The following is a 20,777-nucleotide window of genomic DNA, read 5'->3' as shown; positions in this document are numbered from 1 at the left end:
ATATGTGAATGTATGTATGTCTATATTTATATATATATATATGTGCATATGTATATATATATGTGTATATATATGTAGATATGTATATATTTATATGTATATATATGTACATATGTATATATATATATATATGTAGATGTGTAAATTTGTATATGTATATATATGTATATGTGGATGTGTATATGTATGTATATATATGTATATGTAGATGTGTATATGTAGATATGTATATATATATGTATATGTATATATATGTTTACATAACCTCTTTAACACACTACTTCTCCGCTGCAAAGCGCGGGTATTTTGCTAGTATATATATATTTCTTGCTTTATCTGATGCCGCCTGTCAGAATTTAATGAATGTCTTTATAACACTCTACAACTTGCAGCTACCAGTTAAAAATTGTCTGCTAAATAACTGCTCCCTGGATCACATTCATTCTTCATATCTGAAGTGTAAGTTGATGTTTCTTAAAACCTTTTATATTTTATTTGGTCAATTTGTTAAGTTCATTTGGTGTAGTACGTGATAGTTTCAAAACTGAACTATTTTCGGCAATATACTTGCGTAAAAACAACAACAAAAATCTGGATTTTTCAGATTTTGCTAATTATCGTCTTGTCTTTAATCTTTCTTTCCTTTCGAAAGGTTTGGAAAAATGAGTTGCAAACCCAATTACTTAATTGCTTGTCAAGCAACAGTCTTTTTGAGCAACTTCAATCTGGATTTCTAAAGGCTCATAGTTCAGAAACCACATTAGTCCAATCCAGGTACTGAATGATGTATTGTTGAAGCATGATACTGGGTCTTGTTCTGTTGTACTTCTGCAGGATCTTTCAGCTGCATTTGACACTGTCAAATATCAGCTTCTGCTACATCACTTGGCATCATGTGTTGGAATATCAGGCACCACTCTGAAATGTATTTGTCACATTAGGGTTAATATAACGCTGTGAATAATTTTAAATCTGCAACTCTTTGCTGTGGTGTACCTCAAGCTCAATATCAGACCCTGTTCTATTTCTTGTATACAGTATATATTTCCTTTGTGGAAAATCATTTGTAATGCAGGTTTAAATTCCATATTTATGCCAATAACATTCAACTTTATCTGGTGATGAATAAGGATGCCTTCACTGATCTTAATGTACTTTCTAACTGTTTCAACTAAATATTCTCTTAAATGAGCTTACATTTTTTTTTTGTATCTAAATGTAAACAACATTTGAAATGCTATGTGTAATACCACGTTAAAATGTGAAATCCCCATTTAACAATTACTTAGTTTTAGGTAATATTAAAATTAATTTCAGCCCATCCATGTAGATTCGGCATGGTATTTGATTCTGAACTCAGTTTTCATGCACAAATAAAAAACAGATGTAAATCTGTAAATTTCCATTTAAAGAACATCACAAAAATGTGTCCTTATCTTAGTTTTCAGTGATCCTAAATTACTAATTAATGCTGTTATTGTTTCTCCTTTGGATTATAGCAATTCTTTACATAGTGGTCTCCTGAAACAATCTATGTATTATCTGCAAATGGTACAAAATTCAGCTGTGCGTCTTCTAACTGATACTAAGGAATGTTCCAGCATAACCCAGGTTTAATACAGTTTGCATTGACTTCAAAATCATAAACATATTATTTTAAAATATTTCTTTTAATCTTCAAGGCGCTAAACAATAAATCTCCCTCATATTTATTCACTTCTTTGCTTCTCTCCACTGACACTTATTTTCTTGTTTCAAAACAAATGTATAAAACCTATGAGGCTTTAGCTTTAAGCCATTATGTTCCTTAGAAATTTTCAGATCAAAATTTAAGGCTTTTTTAGTTGAATGGGCTTTTAATTTCCAGTTAGGTATTTTACTATATTTGTGTTAATTTATCTCTATATACGTGGGCAATCCCAAAAGTAAGGTCTCCAAAGTGGTGGGGACGTAGAGAAACTGTTCTTACGGTTGTTGGCCACACTGTTGTGATTGGTGCTTCCTCCACTCCCAAACAAGCATGTGTGGCTTTCCTGGGATGCTCAATCATGGCTTGGCAGCCCTTGAAAATGGAGCTCCCGTTGAACGCTACCACCAAGTGCGAAGTTCACACAGGAGACCGTCAATTTCCGACGAGACAGTTGTGAAGGTTGAGGAAAACATTTGTAAAGATCGGCGGTTGGAACTTCATCACCCACCCACCCTATAGTCTGGACTTGGCACCCAGTGACTACCACCTGTTCCCTAAGTTGGAAGAACATTTGTCCGGAAGGTGATTCTGCTCCGATGAAGAGGTGAAAGATAAGGTTCAACGCTTCCTGAAGGACATGGCGGCGAGCTGGTATGACATGGGCATTCTAAAACTACCACAGCGTCTACAAAAATGCATCGACTGAAATGGAGATTATGTAGAAAAACAAATAAGTCTTTAACTTTTAAAATGATGTAAACATTATAGAAAATAAACGGTTGTTTGTATTTCTAAAAAAATAGGAGACCTTACTTTTGGGATTGCCCTCGTATATAAAATCCAACATCTGTCTGTATGTCTGTCTGTATGTCTGTCCGTTTTTCATGAGAGAACTGCTTAACAGATTTAGATCAGGTTTTTTTTCTATAATGTGTCTGAACATTTTGGTTGATTTTGCGACTTCTCTCATTGTGCTATGTACCATAGTTCATGGTACCGATTTATTTGCTCGAATCTGAGAGACATTCGGTGGGCCAAAGGGAGGGGGGCAGAGCCCTCCTCACTCACGCGCCAGCCTCGGGGCGTGCACCTTACCTCCACTTAGCTAGCAAATAAGAGAACTACTTAACAGATTTAGATCGGGTTTTTTTCTAGAATTTGTTTGAACATTCTGGTTGATTTTGCATTAAAAATCATTGTTTGTTTGCAGGAACGATATATTTGCACTAATCCTAGACAGAGGCTGTGGGGCGAGGGGAGGGGGAAGAGTGATGTCCTTTTTCACAAATATGCGGGAGGAGCCGCAGGGCACGGCTAGTGTTTTATATTTTTATTTTATTTTTATTTCTTGTTTTATTTTATGTAGTTATGTTTTTATTGATTATTGTCTTTTAGTATGTTTGCATTTTATGTGTTCTTATGATGTTAAGTGCCTTAGATATTTTCTGTGTAAATGGCCACTGAAATGAAATCCTTGCATCCTTGATAAAAAATAATTTAAAATATAATAAAAGAAAATAAAGGAGTATTACTTACACAATCAGTTTAAACTAAAACACCATAATCCAGGGTTAGAATGAAAAATGTAAATTATTAGATACCCTAAAAGATGGACAAGATATTCACTGTCTACAGTGTGATAGCAGTCAGGGAAAAAACAGTCACTGCTAGAATAAACTGATAGACTGCTCAGAAACGACAGCTGCAAGTTACCTGAGGCTCTCAGTGGGCAGGAAGGCCACAGAGGCAAAGAAGAATGCCTTATCTGTCAGTTGATGGTGGTTGGAAGCTGCTCAATCAAACAGAAGTGGTATAATCTTAGTGTCAAGTGGACTAGAATAAAATATCAATGCTGTACTTGATGGGTGATTAGAGAAAAAGCAAACAGCTTACAGGAAAATGGTCAACCAGGTAAACTGGACTGGAGAGCCACCATTCAGTGACACTAAGGGAAGCAGAGAGAGACTGGAGAGTTGCTTCTTATAGAAATAGGATTAACTAATAATATACAGGCTACTACTAATACTAAGAAAAATGTGTACAACTCCACAGATACTAAAAACCAAACCAAAACAAAGCTGTATATTTCATCACTAGAATGCCTACTCAGTCCAGGGTCATGGTTCTAATGCCAAAAGATGAAATAAAATGTGATTGTTTTCTTTTTAACATTGAGGATATGCTTCCTTCAATTAAAACAAAAATCCAATAATTATCCTATTTTTTCACTTACATCTTTTCTTTAATTTACTTCTCAAGCAAAAAAGACATCCACAAATGTGTTCTGCTTGCAGTCTCTATATATGCCATATAATCTGTGGCTTAATGTGTTATTACACAAGTAAGTATCAGTAATGCCTTTTTTTAGGAATTCCAAAATTATCTATATGAGAATGTTCTGAATACAGGTCATGCAGCTTAATTTTCTCAAGTATTTTTTAAGTATGTTATTGAGTATTAAATTGAATGAAGTCTGCTCTATGCCCCTTTTTGATTTTCAGCTTACAATTAGTGCTGTTGTGGCTTTTTTGTATTATTGTGGGAAGAACTGCATTCAATAGACCAGATGCATTAGCAAGACTAAACATAAAAGCAATAGATTTTTATTCAACAGACACTATGAACAATGCTGCACATTATCTCCCTGACACAATAACACTGAGTACTTTCAGCCAACAAATTATTCAGCAGAATTGTGCTAGGAAATGCTACTGGGACTCCTTTATACCAACAGCAAAACGCCCACATAATGCCTCACTGTGACTGGGATTGCCAAGTTAGACATTTTCTTTCTTTTTAAATTTTTTTAAATTTTTTGTCATTCTGGTGTTTGTTCAGACCATAGTGTGTGTATTTATATGTATAAATATATACATATTTTTTAAAGAGCTTCTGTAAAATGCCAAATATCTGCCTGGGGACAAATAAAGTCTATCTATATTTTTATCTATGAGGAAATCAAACATTTGAATTTCATTTCCTTTTGCACATAGCTTTGCGAATTGGTGTTATTGTACGTAACCCACTAAATCTAGATATTATATTCTAAAGATTTTTCCTGTCGATTAGATATTTATGTTTAACGTTTGTTTTACTGTATGTATACTTTTCTTTGATCTATTTTTGGTCTAATAAATTTGTAAAAGGGCTAGATCAAGTGCATTTTAACTTGATTATATAAGAGCAATTTTAAAAAGCAAAGAAGTCAAATATAGGGCATTTTATGAAATAAATAGCCAAAGAAAGTGGAGAAGGGACAACCATGCCCTTTCGTTGCCAGCTATGACATTTTGTGACATGTGTACTTTGTTTTCAAGGCATCTGCTGACAATGTTTTTGATCACTCACTTCAGAGTTACTAACCAGCAGCTGTTTATTTCTTTTCTGTTTAAATCATTTCGAAAAAAACAATAAGCTTGTGAGAAGTATGCACTGATAGAAATGTTAAAAGTATGTCAGAATCAGTTATTTTATCAGTCTTTAGTAGATTTTAGTGCTAATAAGAAATTAAACAGTTAACAAAGTTAATCATTACTAATGTATACACTTGCAGAACTAGATTTACAATGTGAAAAATACCTCTATGAATATGGCTATGAACCATTAAATGAGGTGGTGAAGTGTCAATGCACAATAAATTCTTGCCTGTGCTTACTGCTTATGATGAAAAATACATTTTAATAAATGTGAAATACAGGTATATCTTTGTTAATCATACACATGATTGAAAATACAGTGTCATTGCAGTCAGCCACAATTCTTTCCTTCTGCACACCTATAAAAATACAATTGTTATCTTCTGTGATTTTCTTTTTCTTTTTCACAAGACTTTTAGTTGTAGTGAAAGGATGTTAGCCTGGATAGAATATGTCCTTCAGACTAATAAATTCAGACTGTAATACTCCATGACCTTGCTAGCGGGTTTCTTCAGAATAAAAATAGAACTGTGTCATCATAACAAATTTTGAAACTGACTGAGGGCCTGAGCAAGCTTTTAATGAAGATAGGAGTGAATCAGATTGTAAAAAAAGCATTTCTGCTACTCAAAGGGGTTTAGGTTTGAAAAAGTGGGAAGCATAAGGAAACAAAATCAAATAAAAAGGAATTTGAAAATGTTGCCACTTATCTCCAAGCATTATTTTGTTTCAGTTTCACTGGCCACATCCAGATATGGATGTTACAACACAAAATAAAGAAGCATAGTTAAAAGATGGAAAAAAAGTTATTGAATTATTAGAATGTAAAGCCAGGTTTTCACGAAATTCCCTTTCAATAGTTAACTATTAAGTAGAAGATAAATACCAATGACAAAATCGGAAGTGGTCTCCCCTTGACTTTCTCGTATACTCAGATATGGAGATGGATATTTGAGGAGTAAACCACAAGACAATGATTATATTTTATATTATATACATTAAGGAGCCATCAACAACAAATCAAATCAAACTAATAATATATTGAACAATTATTATAAAAGTAAAGTTGAATAAGTCGCACTCTACAGCTGCATGAAGAAAAGGTAAAGAACCATTTCTGGTTAACAAAAATAGCCCAAAAGTTGATAGAAATCTACGTTTTGTACCTAATACTTGTATGCAAAGCGTGGTTGACCTAAGCGTACTCAGGTTATCGTGTTTACATTCACACACACTCACACAGGCAGACACACAGACATAATTCCAAAAATGGTAAAGGTCTAAAATGTTAAGATTCATCAAAATCTCGAAATGGAATTTTTGGACAATTGCAATACCTTCCCTATACTTCGTAAACGAGAAAGTCAGGGAGGTCTAAAATGTTGAGATTCATCACAATCTCGACATCGAACTTTTGGACGATTACAATATTTTCCCTATACTATGTATAAGGGAAACAGAGTGGTGCAGTGTCAGCTCGAAAGACCTGCATTCAAGTCCCATGGTCAGTTTGTATTTTATTGTGTCAGTGTCTGTTTCCACTCATGTTCATAAGATGTGTTTGTTTTGGTTATTAAAAACAATATTCTTTATTATGAACAGTATTTTTATTATAAAGTATGCAACTTATAATCTTGTGCACCATGGCATTGAGTTAGAATCCTGGCCAAGACACTGTTTGTGTCAAGGCTGCACATTCTCCCTGTATCTGTGGAAAGGTTTTGTCTGTGTTCTCCAGGTTTCCTCTCACATCCTAAAGACATGAAGGACTTGAAATTGGCCAGTAGGAGTGAATGTGAGTGTGTAGAGTTCAAACCTCTCTTAGCCTGAAAATAAGTGAGTTTAGTAAATGAACAAGGACCAGGAGTGAGACTAGAGTGGTGGCTCTGAGGCTAGGGATCTGCACTGGCAGTTGGAAGGTTGCTGGTTCAAATCCCGTAAATGCCAAGAGGGACTCTGCTCTTTTGGGCCCTTGAGCAAGGCCCTTAACCTGCAATTGCTGACTGCTTTGAGTAGTGAGAAAAGCGCTATATAAATGGAAAGAATTATTATTATTAGAGTGTTGGATTTAGCACCACTAATACATCTAAGAATACAATACATAGTGTATGTAGTCATTTATTTTAATTATTTCTGTATTAATTAAGAAACATTTTTATAGGCAAAACTGTACATCTTTGGGAGAATATTGTTATTAGTTAAGGCGTTCTTTCCTAAAGAACATAAAAAAAGTGTAAATACATTGTTTGCCTCATATTACATTTCCACAATGTACTGTATGTGGGATAAGAAGTCCAAAATGTACAAGTGTGTTTTCTGTTATTTTTAAGTCTTCATGCTTTCATATTTTTTAGGACTACTGCAACTGCCAAAAAGAGGTAGAAGAGAGTAGTAGACAAATTCTATTAATCATGCATAGCTGCCCAACAGAGAGAATGGCAAAAGAAAATTACTATTTATTTGGAAATTATTGTGGCAATAATAATTTTGAAACAGAAAAGAGACCAGAAAAGGAGTCATGGAGTTTTCAAAATGACAGAACTAACCTGGGAACAACTTTTCTATTCTGCACCTGGAAATTTGGGCCAAAAAAGACTACAAAACAGACTTCCACATTAGAGAGGAGAATAAAAATACTATTAGGGGAATACAATCATGCCTCTGGTTGAATCATTAAAAAAGTTCATTAAAGACATCAGGGACATTTCAAGCATGTGTATCACAGCCTTTTGAAAAAACACCAGCCTGTTATGACATGGATTTATATACAAAAGCATCTGAATGGACAACCAAAAGAAATAACTTGGATATACTATTATAAACGGTGATATCAAATCTGACCGCAAATCTAAAGGCATCATTTTTCACATAGGCATATCCTGCTATGTCAATAACCACATAGTTATAATTGCCCAAAAGATTACTTGCAAGTGTTAAAACAGTGTAGCTGAAACAAAGGATGAGGCTGCAGACGGTGACTAGAAAACAAGAACTGGCTTTATTGTTAACAGCTCACACAGGTGCTTTTTCAGCTAACACCAACCTCTCTCAAAGAAAACCCGCCACTGTTTTCAAATGACACAGAACTGTGCACCCTGTTCTTTTACGCCAGTCACAAAAAGGCAGGATGTACAAAAGGGGTATAGAAAATAACTAAGCAATCCCCAATCACTACACAGAGAGTCTGTTCAGCTTCCCAAAACTCACTGCAGTTACAATAGTAGAGGAGGGGTAAGTACTGTAAATACAGAGCTCTAGAAAACTCTAAAAAGGTTTAATCTCAAACACCAGGCTTCAGATCTAGACATGAAGAATAGGCTTACAGCCTGCACAAACACAAAAAGTAGGCCAAGCTTACAAATTGATAAAGGGAAGTGGGAAACCTGACCTAAAGAACAAAACAAAGTTCCTTAATTACTAAAGAGTTTATTAACAAAAATGATTCAAAATAAGAAAAAAGGACAAGAATGTAAAGGATTTGTCATAAAAGAATACAGCACATATGAAATCCAAGAATAAAATGTCAGCAGCAATACCAAAAGAACAAAAGCCAGAAAATCAAAAGCAATAGCACTTATAAATTCAGAGATCTAAAATTTGTTGGACAAGACAAGCAAAAGGCAGCTAATGCCTCAGGACTGAGCTGAGACCTCTCAGCTCTTTATAACAACACTATGTGTTCCACTCAGCTGCAGTGTTACAGGTCATGCCACCTTATGTTATTCACAAAATAAACAGGAATAGTCACTAATATAATCAACAAGAAGATAATACAAAATACTTAATAAACAAGATAATTCTCATTAAGAAATAATAAAACATATGAAGCATATACAAAAAAATTCAATAGCATAAATTATGAAAGAATTTTTAAAAAACAACAAAGTAAGAGTCCTGGTAAAACCATGACATGTTTATTCACCTGATAACTACAAGTGACTATAGAGACTGTATGTGAGAGACAGTGTTATTAGGATGAAAAGGATAAACTATAAACCTATAAACAATCCTCTTTAATAAAATCCCTTTGTGCGTCCAGGTGTCCGTGTGTGTGTGTCTTCTGGTGAAGTGCGCATGCGCGGGGCTTCTGGTGAAGTGCGCATGCGTGGGGCACGGTGCGATGCGCGATATTACTGTCAGAGAAAGTTAGAGGCGTTTTACGGAAATACAAACCAGTATTACTGCGAGAGGAAATTAAAGGTACACAATACAGTGACGCATATTACAGCCACATACAAGCCAGTATTACTGTCAGAGGAGATTAAAGGCATATTACCGACGCACACGCCTGTATTATCGCCAGAGAAAATTAAAGGTATATTATGGACGTACAAGACAGTATTACTGTCACAGAAAATTAAAGACACACAATACACGGTGGCAGCCCACGAAGAACGGTCAGCACAGCAAGTAAACATCAACAAAAGAAAGGCTGAAAGAAAGAAAAATTCGACCAACAAAAAGAATGAGGTCAAAGTCCCTTGCCATTTAATATAGACTGTTCCTACTAATGGTTATGCACTACTGTTCTAGTGCCCGTTATTGTAACGGGCTAAATGACTAGTATATGTATAAAAGTATACCACAGTTCATAAGACTTAAGGACTATGTTTCTGATACGGATGTAAACAATACTAGAGCACCACAAGAACAGTCCTTTTCACGTTACTCTGTATACCTCAAACTATAAATATAACACCAGGTCATGTCTCTTGATGATATTCTCAAATGATTCTGCACTTCTAGGGTGTATTGCTAAGGGAGATGAGACATAGTATAGGAGTCAGGTGGAGAACTTTATTTTTTGGTGTAAAGAGAATTGTCTGCAAATTAAGTGTTAGCAAAATCAAGGAACTGATTATTAACTTTCTCCGTACCTAAGAGCCTCTATGTCTAGTCACTAATTTGGAAGTAAATGTGGAGGTGTGCTACTTGTACTTGGGGATCCGATCAGTGACAGGCTGGACTGGCCTCATAACACAGCGGAACCATATACAGTAAGTAAGGACAGAGGAGGCTCTTTTTTCACAAGAGACTGCACTTCTTTAATGTGGCTAGGGACATTCTTTACTTGTACATTTCTACACTGTCATATGATGGGCTGGTAACATCACTTCACAAGATGCCCACGAAATCAACAGGCTAATTGAAAGAGTAGGTTCAGTTATAGGTAGGGTGACCAGACGTCCTCCAAAAGGAGGACATGTCCTCTTTTTTAACATGGTTTCCTCCATCCTCCAGGCATTCCAAAAATTCGTTAAAATGTCCTCCTTTCATAGAATCACGAACAGAGTTGACCGTTTTTGACTAATTACATTTGATATATACCGAGAGCAGCCTTCAGCCATTCTCCATTCATCCGCATCACCGCATGACATTATGTTACGTTATCACGTTATCAATAATTGTAACATCAAGTAGCCGTAACACTGTTTTATATTCTATTTCCGCCCGACGGCACAACGGACAGTGGTTAGCGGTTGATTGTTTAAAAAAATGTAATACTGTAACTAAGACGTTTTTGTAAAAATTAAATGTCAACAGAAACAGAAAAGTCTAAAACCGAAAAGAGAAAATGCAAGTTTTCTTATCATCACAAGACAAAATATCCGTGGTTTGAGGCAGGACGAAATGAAACCGAAGCGAAATGCGTGGTGTGCGATTACTACGTGTCCGTCGCTAATAAAAGAATGCTTGATTTACAATGACATATTGAAAGCGAGAGACACCGAAAGACTGTACGAACGTACAATTCAAATGCCAAGATGACAACATTTTTTGAGCCGAAACATTCAACTGCTGACAAAAAGGCTCATGCAGCTGAAGCTACATTAGCGTTTCATACTGTTGTTCATCATCAGTCTTATAGGTCGATGGACTGTACTGCTGGCTTAATGCACAAATTGTTTGCAGACTCTGACACTGCAAAAAATATTTCATGTGGTAGGACGAAATCAGAAGCCATTATCAACGGCTTCATTGGCCCTCACACTGTTACCAAACTAGTTCACACACTGAATGACGTTAGCTATTTTGGAGTGGCAACCGATGCAAGCAATCACGGAGCAGAGAAGTTGTTCCCAGTTATTGTGCAGTATTTTGACTGGAAAGCTGGTGGAACTAAAACAGGATTACTCAAGCTGGACAGCATGCCAAACGAAACGTCAGAAACTATTTCCAAGTATCTTGTAGATACTCTTAAGAAGTACCATCTGTCTTCAAAATGTATTGCATTTTCCGGAGACAATGCTAATGTGAACTTTGGAGGTATCAGTCGGAGGGATGGGAATAATGTGTTTTTGCAGCTGAAAAAAGCCCTGCAGTGCCCACTTGTTGGAGTAGGATGTCCAGCCCATGTACTGCACAACTGCATTCAGCACGGGGCAGATCTGCTGCCAGTTGACGTTGAGACAATTGTACTGAAAGTGTTCAATTATTTTTCCATTTACACCATTCGCACGCAGGCTTCGAAAGATTTCTGCGATTTCGTCGATGTTACGTACCAGCAGCTGTTGTACCACAGCAAGACAAGATGGCTGAGTTTGTTTCTAGCAATAGAGAGACTTTTGCAGATTTTTCCAGCTTTGAAGGCTTACTTCCAAAGCATGGATCAGCCACCAGTGTTGCTGAAGATTTTTTTCGAAAACGATTTTTCGGAACTGTACTTGTGGTTTATACATTCTCTGATGTCAGTTTTCCAGTGCCAGATAGCACTGATCAAAAAAGAAGAAACGTCTGTGTTGGAGGTCAGCAACAGATTGCAGTCAACAATGAAAACTCTTCGAGGCAGGCTAGAGGAGACTTTTATTCCACTAATCGTTAAATAGCTTCTGACAAAATTGCGTCAAGACGGTCGAGACACAGATTGCAACAAGTTCACGCAAGCAGTCCAGTCTGTATACCAGGCATGCATTTCTTATTTGGAAAAATGGAAGTTACCTTTTGCTGAATTCCAGTGCTTTCAATGGATGTTTCTTGACAGGATGAAAGATATTTCGTTTGATGCTTTACTGCCATGTGTACAGTACCTGAATGAGAAAGGAATTGATCTAGACGATGCTTCATTGTTTGATCAGTACCGAAACGTTAAGTCTTTCGCGGAACAGCAGAAAGATGGCGAGTTTTTCAAGCGTCCCCTGTCCCAACAAAGATACTGTTGCTTGTCCATCTGAACTGCTTAAAGTGTGCGCGTTTTTTTTCGCTATACTAGGGCACAACGCCAACGTCGGACAAGCATTCTCGCTCATCACGTCTCAGTAGACAAAGGAGAGAAACAGGCTCTCAATCCAGTCCATCTGGGAATAATTCTGACAATGTACAACTTCCAGAACACATCGTATCAAGAATTCTACACCTACATTGCTGGAAACAATGACCTCTTGCAGAAAGTTGGATCATCTGAGAAGTATGACATGACATAGGCGTAAACATACATTTTTTTTCTAAAGACATTGTTTAGTTTATGTTTATTATCTAATGGTAATATTCGAGTTTCAGTTTTTTAGGTTCACAAAATTGTAACCACTATATGTCACGTATGGTAACCGTGGAGTTGGAAAATATATTTGGTAATTTTTGTCCTCCTTTTTGACTGTCGGTGTCCTCCTTTATAGCCGAACCCATCTGGTCACCCTATAACTTATAGGATACACACTTGATGCCCTGGAGGTCATAGCAAAGGAGAGAGTTAAAACAAAACTGGGCGCCATTATGAACAATGCTGCACATCCTGTCTTTGACACACTAACACTGAGGACTTTCAGCCAGTAAATCATTCAGTAGAAGCTTGCCAAGAAATGCTTTTGGGGCTCCTTTATACCTATGGCCATTTATAATGCCTCAAAGTGAATGTTGTTTGTCATAATATTTATTTATTTACTTAATTGAGCATCTGTAAAAAAAACTTTCCCCAATTTCACTAAGGGGACAAATAAAGTGCTATCTATCTATCTATCTATCTATCTATCTATCTATCTATCTATCTATCTATCTATCTATCTATCTATCTATCTATCTATCTATCTATCTATCTATCTATCTATCTATCTATCTATCTATCTATCTATCTATCTATCTAAAAATAGGGACTATGGCTGGTTACACTAGGATTAGTATGGTAAACCTAAATAATCGTTGGGTAATGTACAGATTTGACAAAGGATCTTTGGTCAGATTCAATTTTGTTATCAAAAATTTACAGAGGTTGCAAAAATCTGGCAAAATATAAGAAACAGACATTGGAGGAAGGAAATTAGTACTCAAAATTCAACATTGATAAAAAGACTCTTCAAGAAATAAAACCATTATGGAAAAAGAAGAAACTAACTAAACTAGAAGAAATAAATGAGTTAGAATAGACCATGGAGAAACTAGGACTACAGACAATCAAGATGGCTTCTGTGCTCTTTGGTAGTGAGAGTATACGTTTGTTTAGGCTAAAGCAGCCATCCTTGCTGAGAGGTTTTTGGTTGATCAGTTTTCTTCACATGTAATCCCTGCAAGATGGCCATCTGGTAAAACCAGGGATCAACTGAGAGTGGGAGAAGACTCAGTCCTAAATTATAGTCAATAATTAATGGGGCAACCCAAGTAGGGCTACCCAGGATTATAGGATTGGCATAGAGAAACCATCCTAAGAAGCAAATGTCCTTGGTTGAACTAAGTGGGCATATCTGATCAACCCACAGCCAGGTAGCAACTGCCTTCTTGATTATATCTGACATTTATGCAATTGGTTTGATTCTTGCAGGAAGGAAGAAAGATTAAGTAAATATGACCTAACATACAGTAAGCGTTTTGGGTTTTCACACTAAATACCAATGTTGGAATAAATTAAAGGATCTGTGATATTTGTACAGTTACCTCACCTACCTCTCTTGTTTTCTGATTTGTTGTTCCAAATTGGTGTTTGCTATGTGTGTTTGTGGAGAAAACTAATGGGGGCTAGAATAAACAACGCAGGCTGGCTGATCAGGAGAGCGACAAAAGACACAGTATAACAACAACCATCACTTTATGAGCCACACAAATTCAGAATCATAAATGCAGCTATGTGAATACAGTATGTGGTTATTTAGCTGCACACACACACACTGAATGAAGTAAATCTAAGCATAAAACAGGAATTAAGAACATAACAGCAATAACCCACAATGCATGAATGTATAGATTTATTCCTGAAAAATTATCCTAACTGTATTCTGATAGTGGCTGGGCATATTTATGTGGGTCCAATTCTCAGACCTATTGGCTGAGAGATAGGCAAGCGAGTGAGCACTAAACTATCATGAGACAAAACCTGAAAGTCAAAACAGCACAAATTATCTAGACTTTTGTTTGAATTAATTTGATTTCAAGCCTAGTGAGCAGAGTCTTGAAACAACCCTTCACAGTAAAAAAATGTAGTCAGCTATAGTTCAGTCAGAATCAGAATCACTTTTATTTGACGGTACTTAATGCACAGGAATTTGACTTGGTAGATTTGGAGCTGCTTATAAGAGAACACAACATCACATACAAATAACATAAATAGTATAATTTAAAAAGAAAAATTTCATACAAAGTTGAAGAATAATACAATTATAAAGATGTGCAAATGATGACGTGCAAGTGAAAGTGTGAGTGTGCAGTGTATATGCACCTGCACACACATACATGTACATACACTGTACATAAAGAAGTCAGGCTAAGTTACTCAGTCACAACATGACACAGGTATCGCTCTGACTTTTTAACAGTGTGCATGTATATATGGTGTTTATAGTAAGTTACATACTTCTGTACTAAGTTGCCCCATTAATTTTTCCTAGGTGTTTTATGGTAGGTGCCTAAAAAAATGCATCTATACTCCATTTACTCTTATGTAACCAGACCTTAACAAAAGTTTCGTTTTGATCTTCAGTTCATTTCTAAAACATCAGTGGACAGGTTATCCATCTCTGTGCAGTGTGGCATATTGACATACTGCTAAAATGACTTGCTAATATGAAGGATTCACAGTTCTTATACTAAATATGTAATATTAAGAGAAACGTGTCTTAGTTAAGCCACCTCAGAGCAACACCAGAGTGAAGTTTTGTTAGTAGGTCACATTGCAGAGATGAATAAACACTTTACTGATGCTCTGTAAATGTTATGAAGACCCAAAGAAGCCTTTGTTAAGGTCTTCTTAAATAATAGTAAATGAATAATAGATGCATTTTTGCAGTTCCTAAGATAAAGTTTTTCCTGATTTATATATATCTTGAACATATTACTCTATTTTCATTTTCTGCATATTCTGAAAATACCTCAAAATGACCGCACTGACGCTTTAAGGGCCCCAACCCAGTTTGATGCCTGCTCTGGAGTGAACCTAGAGTTTTGACCAAACTATTAACAAGATACACTTCATAAGAAGTTAACTTTATTGACTTGATAATCCTTCCTTAGTATGAATTGTACATTACTCGTAAATGTTTTTGTCATTTAATGTTTCATAATAATATGTTATATACTCATGTTTGATAAATGATTTTATTCTACAAAAGCAAAAACTGTTTACTATGTATACTACACCTTTGCAGCAGCTGCTGTTATGATGTTTCAGAATTAACATGTGTGTACACAACTAGAGCAGATGTTATTCACATCTGACATTTCAGCACAAGCACCCAGGGAGAAATGGGAAGAGGTTTTAGAGAAATAAGTCTGTAACAAAAACTGTAAGAATTTACTCTCTTTACTTCTTAATAACTTAGTGGGTTACTGGAATAAATATATAAATAATGTTTTAAGAAAATAATTGCATTTGTGTATTGCTACATGGCTGAAATTAAAATCAATTATTGAAGATTCTGCTGACCGTTCAGCCATTAGCACTTCTCCTATATTCTTTAATGTGGTGAGCCCTTCTAGTAATTCAACCAAAACAATTAGTGATCTGAATGACCTGATTGAAGACTAGGGTCTGCAAATCCATTAACACATCATGCATCCCATTTATAGGAAAAAGCGAAGAGGAAACAAAATAATCAAAACTGCACTTAGAGTAGCTTTTATGTGAATTATATTCTTCGCCTTAAAAGCAAACCTGGAACCAAGAACTAATGCATGCATAACAGAATATATTATGAATTGCTTGTAAGAAATTCAACATTTTTATGAAATCAAGCTAATTTATGGTGTATTGTCAGTTCAAACTACATTCCCTTACGCCCAAACCTTTAGTTAAAAAACATGTTAATTCATTGAAGCATGTTGAAATTAATGGAAACCCCAAGGCAATGCATTTTCACATTTCATAGAAGTGTCAGAATTCTGGATACATTCACTGACTGTTATGAGTAACACTAACCTAAAATAGCCAGATTCATTTCAGACGTTTAGAGGATATATCAATAAAATAATGTCAGGGTATTTTACTTTAATCCACAAGGTTTATTGCGCTATGATCACAAATTTTTTTTGTCTGAATAGATTCCAGATATTCTAAACAAACTGCAATCTTTAAAGGTTTCTTTTATTCAAACACACGGACTCATGTTTTGTTTTTTTTGTTTTTTTTTTGCTGTTGAGCAGTGATCTGAACTAAATATATTGGTCATTGTTCTCTTATCATGTATGCAGATGACACAATGTTGCTAGTACACATTTCCTGTAAGAAGGCGTAAGTCATTACATAACTCTCACTGACTTTAGAAAACTGGTTTGAGAATAATTATCCTTCACTGAAAGCCAAAGATGATATTTGAGTTTCAAAGACAACAATCTGGATGTTCGTTTTTACTGGTTTGAAGATAGGACACCATACTATTATATAAATTCTCTAACCCTGCTTAATCCAGTTTATGGTGGCAAGGGACAAGAACCTACAGTAGCATCATTCACAAGGTACACACAAATCATTGATAATGTGGCATTCCATCATAGTCACCCATAAATCCATGCTCACTCATGTCACTCCAATTTAGAGTTGTAAATTCATGGGGCTATAAGAGGTGATAATACAAAAGAATCAAATCTAATAGAATCAACACATATTTTTATATAGTTAGACTTTTCCAAGTGGACATGGAAATCATTTTGTTCTTTTATGATACTATGATCAGGACAGCCATTATCTTCTGCTCTATTGACTGCTTAAGTGAGCTGACAAATCAATATTTGATGAAAATGCAGAAGGTTGCCAGAGACAACCCAGCAAGCATGTGCAGAAAAAACAGGAATCCTTCCAGCTAATGGTAGCCATCCCATTAGACGCTGAGGTTACTTTCAGTAAACTGGGAAGGTTACTTGTACAAGTATTACAGACCCATAGCAAACACTTCATTTTTTTCCTGCCTGGTGCCATAATTTTTCAACAACAACATCATGTGTCACAAAAGCATCTGGGAGTACAGGTTGTCTTTATAAACATATCGCATAACTATATCTTGTCATAATTTTAAGGGTGGAGGGGGAGCTTTTTTTTCAGCATTTCCATAATTTTCTGGGGTGATAATGGTTTTTTTTTTTTTGAATTATCAAATGTCACTTGAATGAAATGATCAGCACTCCTGAAAACAGATTACCATCTAATGGTGTCATTGTCACAGATGTGCACATGTAGAAAGTTTGGTCAAAAATGGTTCTAAACCTCTAATGTACATATTCTCTCTTTTGTTTTTGTTCTAGCCCATCTGTGAGTGGACTGAGTGCCAGCTGCATTATTCATTTAGCTAGACATCTCTCTTCAAGTGGCAGATGTTCGAATCCTGAAGGTCGCCTGACAGAGCAGCAACTGGTTAAAATTGTCAACTATCGCATATGTCTCTTTACAGTGGGAGTCCAGACCCTTTTAACATTCAAGCAGCTTTCTGATAGCTGTTTATTTTTCACTAGGTTCTCACAGCGTAAAACACTGGTCATTTTTTTACTTTGTTTCATCCACATGGACTACTTGTTTCCAATTAGCTTGTATCTACTACACCTTCCATTTATATCCAACAATCCAGTCCTTATTCCTGACAGCTATGGATCTTGCTCTTTTCTGCTTTTTCACAAACACCTAGATAATATGTGGCCTGTTTTCCTGGCCTGCCTGTTTCTTCTCTCATTTTGACTGCTGTCTGTTACATTGGCTTGCCGATTTACCATATAGAAAATTCAATTAAATGGCAAGTCTCTAATTCAAATAATGGTTTCCCCTGTAACTAAGTCACACAAAGTTCTACATAATATTAATTAATTAACTAATCATTAATTACACAATAATTGAGCATATTATTAATAATAACTCACCCTTCATTTGTAATTCTCAGAAATTGGCCGGTGCTCCACCCTGATGTTCACCTGTGATCACCTCCTACTGTTCCAGTTGTTATGCAACACTAATTACCCAGCAGGGACATGATAGGAGGGGCAGTGAAAATAAAATGGTAGAGCTCAAATTGCATTGCTCTGAAATTGTGTACCTTACTCTTTTGCAACAGACCCCATTTTTAGCTACTCTAGTATTTCAACTTTTGTACTTCTGGACCTTGTGGAATATTCAGACCCAGACACAAACAGGCAGGCACAGAATGTCCTTAACACACACGTTGTATTGTTTAACACACAACAACATCCCAAACAGTGCACCAGTCACCATCAATCAATCCTTCAGACTTCTTTCCTTTTCTCTGTCTGTCTGTCTGTCTGTCTGTCTCTCTGTCTGTCTCTTCTCTTCTCTTCTCTTCCAAGCTCTGTCCACTTCCACCCGACTCTGGCTCCTTGAGTGGTAGCTGCAGGCTCCTCTTATATCCCACCTGGAAGTTTTTCAGATGGTAATTAGCCTATTTAGGCTGCACTTCCAGGTGTGGCTGCATCACGGCCCAGATGGTCTCGTTAAGTCGTTCAGCTCCTCTTCTGGCAGCACTTCCAGATTTGGCGGAAGTGCTGTGAACCACAGTTCCGGAGATGCCCAGGTGTTCCCTGGAGGTGGCCACGTTGCTTCACAGGGTTGAGCTCCCCAGGTCCATGGCCCAGACACAATCCAGGGTGGCTGCCCTCTTCCATTCCAGGGAAAACACTGCCCTTCTCCCGGTCCTTCCCTTCTCACGGCGTCCCGGTGGGGCAAGGTCCCTGGATGTCTGTCACAAACTGAATTTTGGATTTTCCATTACTGGCCAGATGGAGTCTTGCACATGGTAAAATGAGGTTAAGGCTTCCAAAAATAAGCATAAGCAGACCAAGACCTTCACTGACCAACCCAGAAAAGGCTAACTTGAACCCAGGTAGTCCCAGAAATGCTATCTGCTGGCTTCTAGCCTAGCAGGCCAGAAAAACGGACTACTGACTTTGAAACATGCCAGAATATTGAAAAGGCAATCCCAATTAAAAAGAACCTGAAAACACAATCCAAGAGCTATAATCAAAGAAACAAAGCAAAATAATTATATTGGGAAAAAGTTGGGATGGGCACTGTGGTCATTTGGCCCCTTACCACCACAAGGTAGAGTTGGCTTCACCACAGCAGCACCCAACACCTGTGCTGCACCACCTGACAGAGCAATTTTCAGGATCCTTGCTCTACCATGAACACTTTCACCAATTACACAAACTTTACACTTGTTGTAAGGTACACTGCTACAGAAGAATAATAATAATGGCTTTGATAGGTTCTTGTAACTGTGGAAAGATTAACTAATCTTGCGTTGTTCTGTTTGGTTTGAAGCTCTTTACTTGTGATGATCAATTATGTAAGCTTGTCCTGTAGCACTTGCTTCAAAACAGTCCCCAGACTGATGTTTACTCGATTGTATTGTAGGTCAGGTTGGATAAAAGTGTCTAATGAGTGAAGAAATGGAAAATGTACAGTAAATGTAAGTCAGATTTCAGATCTCAGCCCATTTGAGAATTTGTGATTGGATCATTCATGATCCCCTTGCAACCTAACAGAATTTGAGCAGTTTTGCAAAGAAGAATGGGGGGAAACATTCCAGTGTCCAGATGGGCAGAGCTGACACAGACCAATGTACACTCAAAGATAAAATTGCTGTCAAATGTGCGTCTACTAAATGCTGGCATGATGGGGGTGAATGCTTATGCAATCGATTATTTTGTATTTTACGTTTGAAATTAATTTAGACTGTGTTGCACAGATCTATTTTCACTTTTACGTTAGTCTTTTTCTTTTTATCAGTGTCAAAACAGCCAAACTGACTCTGCTATGAATCAGTTATGTATTATAATAAAATGTGAAAACTTCCAAGGGGTGAATACTTTTTATAGGCACTATATATGCTTATGTTCATTTCATTTTGGGATATATCACATTTGTGAATGTTCACCTACTCCTTCAAAAATTCTGTAACCATCTTTAATACATTATCTATGGAGAAACAGCACAGGAGCACAATCTGATGCTGAACAGTTCAGACAAAGCTGGGAACGTTAAATCATCCTTACTAAAGAACTGCTCTTCTTGCCTACACATATCTCAGTGTTACTTTAAAATTAGAAATTATTTGTTTGCAATTGCCATATGTAAATTCCAACATCAAGATTCCCAGGGAGTTTTTTTTTATATTATACCAATTACTGTTTATACATAGAAGATAGAAGAGAAAAGTTAAATTTTGTAAGCAAAAATTTTACATGCATTATTTTTATTTCTTCCCTCTGTTTTTTTATTTTTCACTTATCTCACATATAAAAAAGTAAATTTCTCA

Source organism: Erpetoichthys calabaricus, chromosome 1, assembly GCF_900747795.2.
Source record: "Erpetoichthys calabaricus chromosome 1, fErpCal1.3, whole genome shotgun sequence".
NCBI classification, from domain to species: Eukaryota; Metazoa; Chordata; class Cladistia; order Polypteriformes; family Polypteridae; genus Erpetoichthys; species Erpetoichthys calabaricus.
This window is presented reverse-complemented; position numbering follows the sequence as displayed.